The sequence below is a fragment of the Loxodonta africana genome, chromosome 9 (assembly GCF_030014295.1).
Source record: "Loxodonta africana isolate mLoxAfr1 chromosome 9, mLoxAfr1.hap2, whole genome shotgun sequence".
Taxonomy (NCBI): Eukaryota; Metazoa; Chordata; class Mammalia; order Proboscidea; family Elephantidae; genus Loxodonta; species Loxodonta africana.
The window spans coordinates 110,124,733-110,131,623 of record NC_087350.1 but is presented as its reverse complement, the minus strand read 5'-3'; the positions used below and the strand labels follow the sequence as shown (position 1 = coordinate 110,131,623).

Here is a 6,891-nt window from a genome sequence, read left to right as displayed (position 1 = left end):
TAGCTTGTCTTCCAGGTGTTTGCATTCTGCTTTCCATTCTTCGCGCTTGTCTCCCCCACTGGACATAAGTGCCTTGTCATAGAACCCCGACTTCAGAGACAGCATCGGTGTGCCCAGTGCTGGCCAGTATTGGCGTGTAAGTGATTAGCTTAATAAGTACTGACAAGCAAAACATGAATCTCACAGGTATAGTTTAAAAAAAAAAAGGCGGGGGGTGGGGGAGGGGATATTCTTCTATCAAGCCTGTATTTAAGGACCTGGAGAGAAAGGAAGGTTTACTCTTCAGTCTTGTGATTTGCCGCTAAAAAGAGGACATCCATCGAGCCCATCATAATTGCCTGTTTGAGGTGGGAATGTTAGCTTGCTCTGTCTTTGGAGAGTGAAAGGAAAAAAGAATTAGCTAATATATGATTATCATTAGCTTGTTACTTGTAAGGTAGAGAAACAGTAATTAAAATAAAAAGGATTTGTGCCTCCTTTGGAATTACCTGCCTGTTTATGGGTGGAAAAAAGAATCATTAAAATCAGCAAAATGACGACAAAATCATGTAACAAAAGGGAGAAAAAGGAAGGGGATTGCTTTGAACCTCCAGCTCCTTCACAGCTCATCATTTCCTGATGCCCTTTGCCAAGCTGTATGCTAGCAGAATCTAATGATACACACAGCCTCATTGCCAGCTACTTCATTAATTCCTCAATCCATTAGGAGCCTTAATGGCCTGTGCCATTGGAATATGTATGGAAATCCAGTCCCCCAAGAAAGTGCGGTGCTCTATAAATCATACTGAGGACTCTCTCAGCCTTGACACAGGAGAACAGGTGAAAAAAGCCGAGCTTCCTGAATTCCCTTGCCCTAGAGGCTCTCAGAATAATTGACACCCTTTAACTCTTTAGCCTTCTAACCCAGTGGCTCTCAAAGTGTGGTCCCTGGGTCAGCAAAATCAGCATCACTTTAAACTTGTTAGAAGTGTGAACTCAACGACCCAGTCTCAAAACCAAAACCAAACAGTTGGCCGTTGTGTCAGCCCCGACTCCTGTGTGTTGCAGAGTACAGCTGTGCTCCGTAAGGTTTTCTTGGCCGTCATCTTAATGGACGTGTATCAACAGGCCTTTCTTTTGCAGTACTGCTGGGTTTGGTTTGAGCCACCAACCTTTAAGTTAGTAGTAGTCCAGTGCAAACCATTTCTGCCACCTGGGGACTGCCCAACCCAGCCCCAGCCCTACAGAGCTCTGGGTGTGGGCCAGCAATCTGTGTTGTCACCAGCCCTCCTGGTGATCTGATGCATGTCCCAGCATCCCAGGGGCATAGTTACATAATAAGGGGTCTTCTCTCACTGTTGATGAAGCAGATGAGTAGGGCATGGACCGTGACCAAAATCTACTTACCTGGATTCAGTTTTATTCAGCACACATTGAGCAGCTCTTATGTCCCAGGCACCCTTGCTGGGAGAATGTGAATGTGAATGACACTTTAAAGCCACTGTCTGGTGTCACAGCATTTTCCTGCTGTGCTATCTGGTCTACCTAGACATCACCCTCTCCTAGATGCTCTAAAGCACCTGCAGGGATGCTTCTCTAGGCTGCCTCGCTTGGCCTCGCAAACCTTCTTTACCAATTGTGTTGAAAGAATAATTTTGATTAACGAATCACTTAGAGTTAACAGTGTTTATTGAGCAAAAAAAACTGTTCGTGAACAGGGAGCACCCCAAACTGAGAATGATGAGGGGGCTCCAGTTTACAGTTACAACATCCTTTAAGGTTTAGATGAGTAAGTATCTTGCCTTTTACTTTGATTCTCCTTTTGCTTTGGGAAAGTTGGTCACTGAGTCCTAAGCAGCTTATCTTGATGGGATGAGTGTCGTTAACTCGTACTCATAAGGAAAACATGCCTAAATTCTGTCTGCGTGAAGCTGTTGTTTCTTTAAAAGGCCTTATAATTAATTTTTGTCTCTTGACCCAGGAAAGCCATTTTAACCCTTGCCTCTGTAAAAAAAAAAAAAAATTTAATTGTTTTTGGTGAAAGTTTGCACAACAAATTGTTGTTGTTAGGTGCTGTCGAATGGGTTCTGACTCATAGTGACCCAATGTACAAAAGAAGGAAACACTGCCCAGTCCTGTGCCATCCTCACAATCATTATTATGCTTGAGCCCATTGTCGCAGCCACTGTGCCAGTCCATCTCACTGAGGGTCTTCTTCTCCTTTGCTGACCCTCTACCAAGCATGATGTCCTTCTCCAAGGACTGATCCCTCCTGATAACATGTTCAAAGTAGGTGAGACGTAGTCTTCCCATCCTTGCTTCTAAGGAATGTTCAGGTTGTACATCTTCCAAGACAGATTTGTTTGTTCTTTTGGCAGTCCATGGTATATTCACTATTCTTCGACAACACAGTTCAAAGGTGTCAGTTCTTCTTTGGTTTTCCTTATTTATCACCCAGCTTCTGTATGCATATAAGGCACAAGTTAGGTTCCCATTTAACAATATCTATACATATTGTTTTTTGGTTTGTTCTTTTTTTATACATATTGTTTAGGGACATTGGTTACATTTTTTACCTTGTGTCAGCATTCTCATTATTTCCATTCTGGTTGTTCTGTTTCCATTAATCTAGCTTCCCTGTGCCCACCCCTCTTCTCATCTTTGCTTTAGGGTAAATGTTGACTGTTTGGTCTCATATAGATGGTTGTTTTTTTATTTCTTTTAATTAAAGGAACACAGTACTCACGAGTAATATTGTTTATTTTATGAGCCAATCTGTTATTTTGCTGAAAGGTAACCTTCAGGAGTGGTTTTAGTTCAAAGTTTAAAGGATATCTCAGGGCAGTAGTCTCAGGGGTTCCTCTAGTCTCCACTGGTCCAGTAAGTCTGGCCTTTTTTTTTTTTTTAATTTTTATTGAGCTTTAAGTGAACGTTTACAAATCAAGTCAGTCTGTCACATATAAGCTTATATACACCTTACTCCATACTCCCACTTATTCTCCCCCTAATGAGTCAGCCTTTCCAGTCTATCCTTTCCTGACAATTCTGCCAGTTTCTCACCCTCTCTACCCTCCCATCTCCCCTCCAGATAGGAGATGCCAACACAGTCTCAAGTGTCCACCTTATACAAGTAGCTCACTCCTCATCAGCATCTCTCTCCTACCCATTATCCAGTCCCTTCCATGTCTGATGAGTAGTCTTTGGGAATTGTTCCTGTCCTGGGCCAACAGAAGGTTTGGGGACCATGACCGCCAGGATTCCTCTAGTCTCAGTCAGACCATTAAGTCTGGTCTTTTTATGAGAATTTGGGGTCTGCATTCCACTGATCTCCTGCTCGCTCAGGGGTTCTCTGTTGTGCTCCCTGTCAGGGCAGTCATCGGTTGTGGCCGGGCACCATCTAGTTCTTCTGGTCTCAGGATGATGTAAGTCTCTGGTTCCTGTGGCCCTTTCTGTCACTTGGGCTCATAGTTATCGTGTGACCTTGGTGTTCTTCATTCTCCTTTGATCCAGATGGGTTGAGACCAATTGATGCATCTTAGATGGCCGCTTGTTAGCATTTAAGACCCCAGACACCACATTTCAAAGTGGGATGCAGAATGTTTTCATAATAGAATTATTTTGCCAATTGACTTAGAAGTCCCCTTAAGCCATAGTCCCCAAACCCCTGCCCTTGCTCCGCTGACCTTTGAAGTATTCAGTTTATCCCAGAAACTTCTTTGCTTTTGGTCCAATCCAATTGAGCTGACCTTCCCTGTATTGAGTATTGTCCTTCCCTTTACCTAAAGTAGTTCTTATCTACTAACTAGTCAGTAAATAACCCTCTCCCACCCTCCCTCCCTCCCCCCTCCCCCCCTTGTAACCACAAAAGAATGTGTTCTTCTCAGTTTATACTATTTCTCAAGATCTTATAATAGTGGACTTATACAATATTTGTCCTTTTGCCTCTGACTAATTTCGCTCAGCATAATGCCTTCCAGGTTCCTCCATGTTATGAAATGTTTCACAGATTCGTCACTGTTCTTTATCGATGCGTAGTATTCCATTGTGTGAATATACCACAATTTATTTAACCATTCATCCGTTGATGGACATCTTGGTTGCTTCCAGCTTTTTGCTATTGTAAACAGAGCTGCAGTAAACATGGGTGTGCATGTATCTGTTCGTGTGAAGGCTCTTATTTCTCTAGGGTATATTCCGAAGAGTGGGATTTCTGGGTTGTATGGTAGTTCTATTTCTAACTTTTAAGAAAACGCCAGATAGATTTCCAAAGTGGTTGTACCATTTTACATTCCCACCAGTAGTGTGTAAGAGTTCCAGTCTCTCTGCAGCCTCTCCAACATTTATTATTTTGTGTTTTTTGGATTAATGCCAGCCTTGTTGGTGTGAGATGGAATCTCATCGTAGTTTTAATTTGCATTTCTCTAATGGCTAATGATAGAGAGCATTTTCTCATGTATCTGTTAGCTGCCTGAATATCTTCTTTAGTGAAGCGCGTGTTCATATCCTTTGCCCACTTCTTGATTGGGTTGTTTGTCTTTTTGTGGTTGAGTTTTAACAGAATCATATAGATTTTAGAGATCAGGCGCTGGTCGGAGATGTCATAGCTGAAAATTCTTTCCCAGTCTGTAGATGGTCTTTTTACTCTTTTGGTGAAGTCTTTAGATGAGCATAGGTGTTTGATTTTTAGGAGCTCCCAGTTATCTGGTTTCTCTTTGTCATTTTTGGTAATGTTTTGTATTCTGTTTATGCCTTGTATTAGGGCTCCTAAGGTTGTCCCTATTTTTTCTTCCATGATCTTTATCGTTTTAGTCTTTATGTTTAAGTCTTTGATCCACTTGGAGTTAGTTTTTGTGCATGGTGTGAGGTATGGGTCCTGTTTCGTTCTTTTGCAAATGGATATCCAGTTATGCCAGCACCATTTGTTAAAAAGACTATCTTTTCCCCAATTAACTGACACTGGGCCTTTGTCAAATATCAGCTGCTCATATGTGGATGGATTGATATCTGGGTTCTCAATTCTGTTCCATTAGTCTATGTGCCTGTTGTTGTATCAGTACCAGGCTGTTTTGACTACTGTGGCTGTATAATAGGTTTTGAAATCAGGTAGAGTGAGGCTTCCCATTTTGTTCTTCTTTTTCAGTAATGCTTTACTTATCCGAGGCTTCTTTCCCTTCCATATGAAGTTGGTTATTTGTTTCTCCATCACATTAAAAAATGTCATTGGAATTTGGATCGGAAGTGCATTGTATGTATAGATGGCTTTTGGTAGAATAGACATTTTTACTATGTTAAGTCTTCCTATCCATGAGCAAGGTATGTTTTTCCACTTAAGTAGGTCCTTTTTAGTTTCTTGTAGTAGTACTTTGTAGTTTTCTTTATATAGGTCTTTTACATCTTTGGTAAGAATTATTCCTAAGTATTTTATCTTCTTGGGGGCTACTGTGAATGGTATTGATTTGGTTATTTCCTCTTCGATGTTCTTTTTGTTGATGTAGAGGAATCCAAGTGATTTTTGTATGTTTATCTTATAACCTGAGACTCTGCCAAACTCTTCTATTAGTGTCAGTAGTTTTCTGGAGGATTCCTTAGGGTTTTCTGTGTATAAGATCATGTCATCTGCAAATAGAGGTAATTTTACTTTTTTTCCTTGCCAGTCCGGATGCCCTTTATTTCTTTGTCTAGCCTAATTGCTCTGGCTAGGACCTCTAGCACAATGTTGAATAAGAGCGGTGATAAAGGGCACCCTTGTCTGGTTCCCGTTCTCAAGGGAAATGCTTTCAGGCTCTCTCCATTTAGAGTGATGTTGGCTGTCGGCTTTGTGTAGATGCCCTTTATTATGTTGAGGAATTTTCCTTGTATTCCTATTTTGCTGAGAGTTTTTATCATAAATGGATGTTGGACTTTGTCAAATGCCTTTTCTGCATCAATTGATAAGATCATGTGGTTTTTGTCTTTTGTTTTATTTATATGGTGGATTACATTAATGGTTTTTCTAATATTAAACCAGCCTTGCATACCTGGTATAAATCCCACTTGGTCATGGTGGATTATTTTTTTGATATGTTGTTCAATTCTATTGGCTAGAATTTTGTTGAGGATTTTTGCATCTATGTTCATGAGGGATATAGGTCTGTAATTTTCTTTTTTTGTGATGTCTTTACCTGGTTTTGGTATCAGGGATATGGTGGCTTCATAGAATGAGTTAGGCAGTATTCGATCATTTTCTATGCTTTGAAATACCTTTAGTAATGGTGGTGTTAACGCTTCTCTGAAAGTTTGGTAGAACTCTGCAGTAAAGCCATCTGGACCAGGGCTTTTTTTTTGTTGGGAGTTTTTTGATTACCTTTTCAATCTCTTTTTTTGTTACGGGTCTATTTAGTTGTTCTACTTCTGATTGTGTTAGTTTAGGTAGGTAGGGTTTTCCAGGAATTCATCCATTTCTTCTAGGTTTGCAAGTTTGTTAGAGTACAATTTTTCGTAATAATCTGATATGATTCTTTTAATTTCAGTTGGGTCTGTTGTGATGTGGCCCATCTTGTTTCTTATTTGGGTTATTTGTTTCCTTTCCTGTATTTCTTTAGTCAGTCTGGCCAAGGGTTTATCAATTTTGTTAATTTTTTCAAAGAACCAGCTTTTGGCTTTGTTAATTCTTTCAATTGTTTTTCTGTTCTCTAATTCATTTAGTTTAGCTCTAATTTTTATTATTTGTTTTCTTCTGGTGCCTGATGGATTCTTTCGTTGCTCACTTTCTATTTGTTCAAGTTGTAGGGACAGTTCTCTGATTTTGGCTCTTTCTTCTTTTTGTACCTCTGAGCACTGCTTTTGCTGTGTCCCAGAGGTTTTGATAGGAAGTATTTTCATTCTCGTTGCATTCTATGAATTTCTTTATTCCCTCCTTAATGTCTTCTATAA

General features: G+C 40.3%; 1 protein-coding gene across 4 annotated transcripts in view; it reads left to right on the top strand.

Moving 5' to 3' along the window:
* KDM4C (lysine demethylase 4C) overlaps positions 1-6,891 on the top strand; it is a 391,685-nt gene that overhangs the window by 300,261 nt on the left and 84,533 nt on the right. The window lies entirely within an intron of this gene.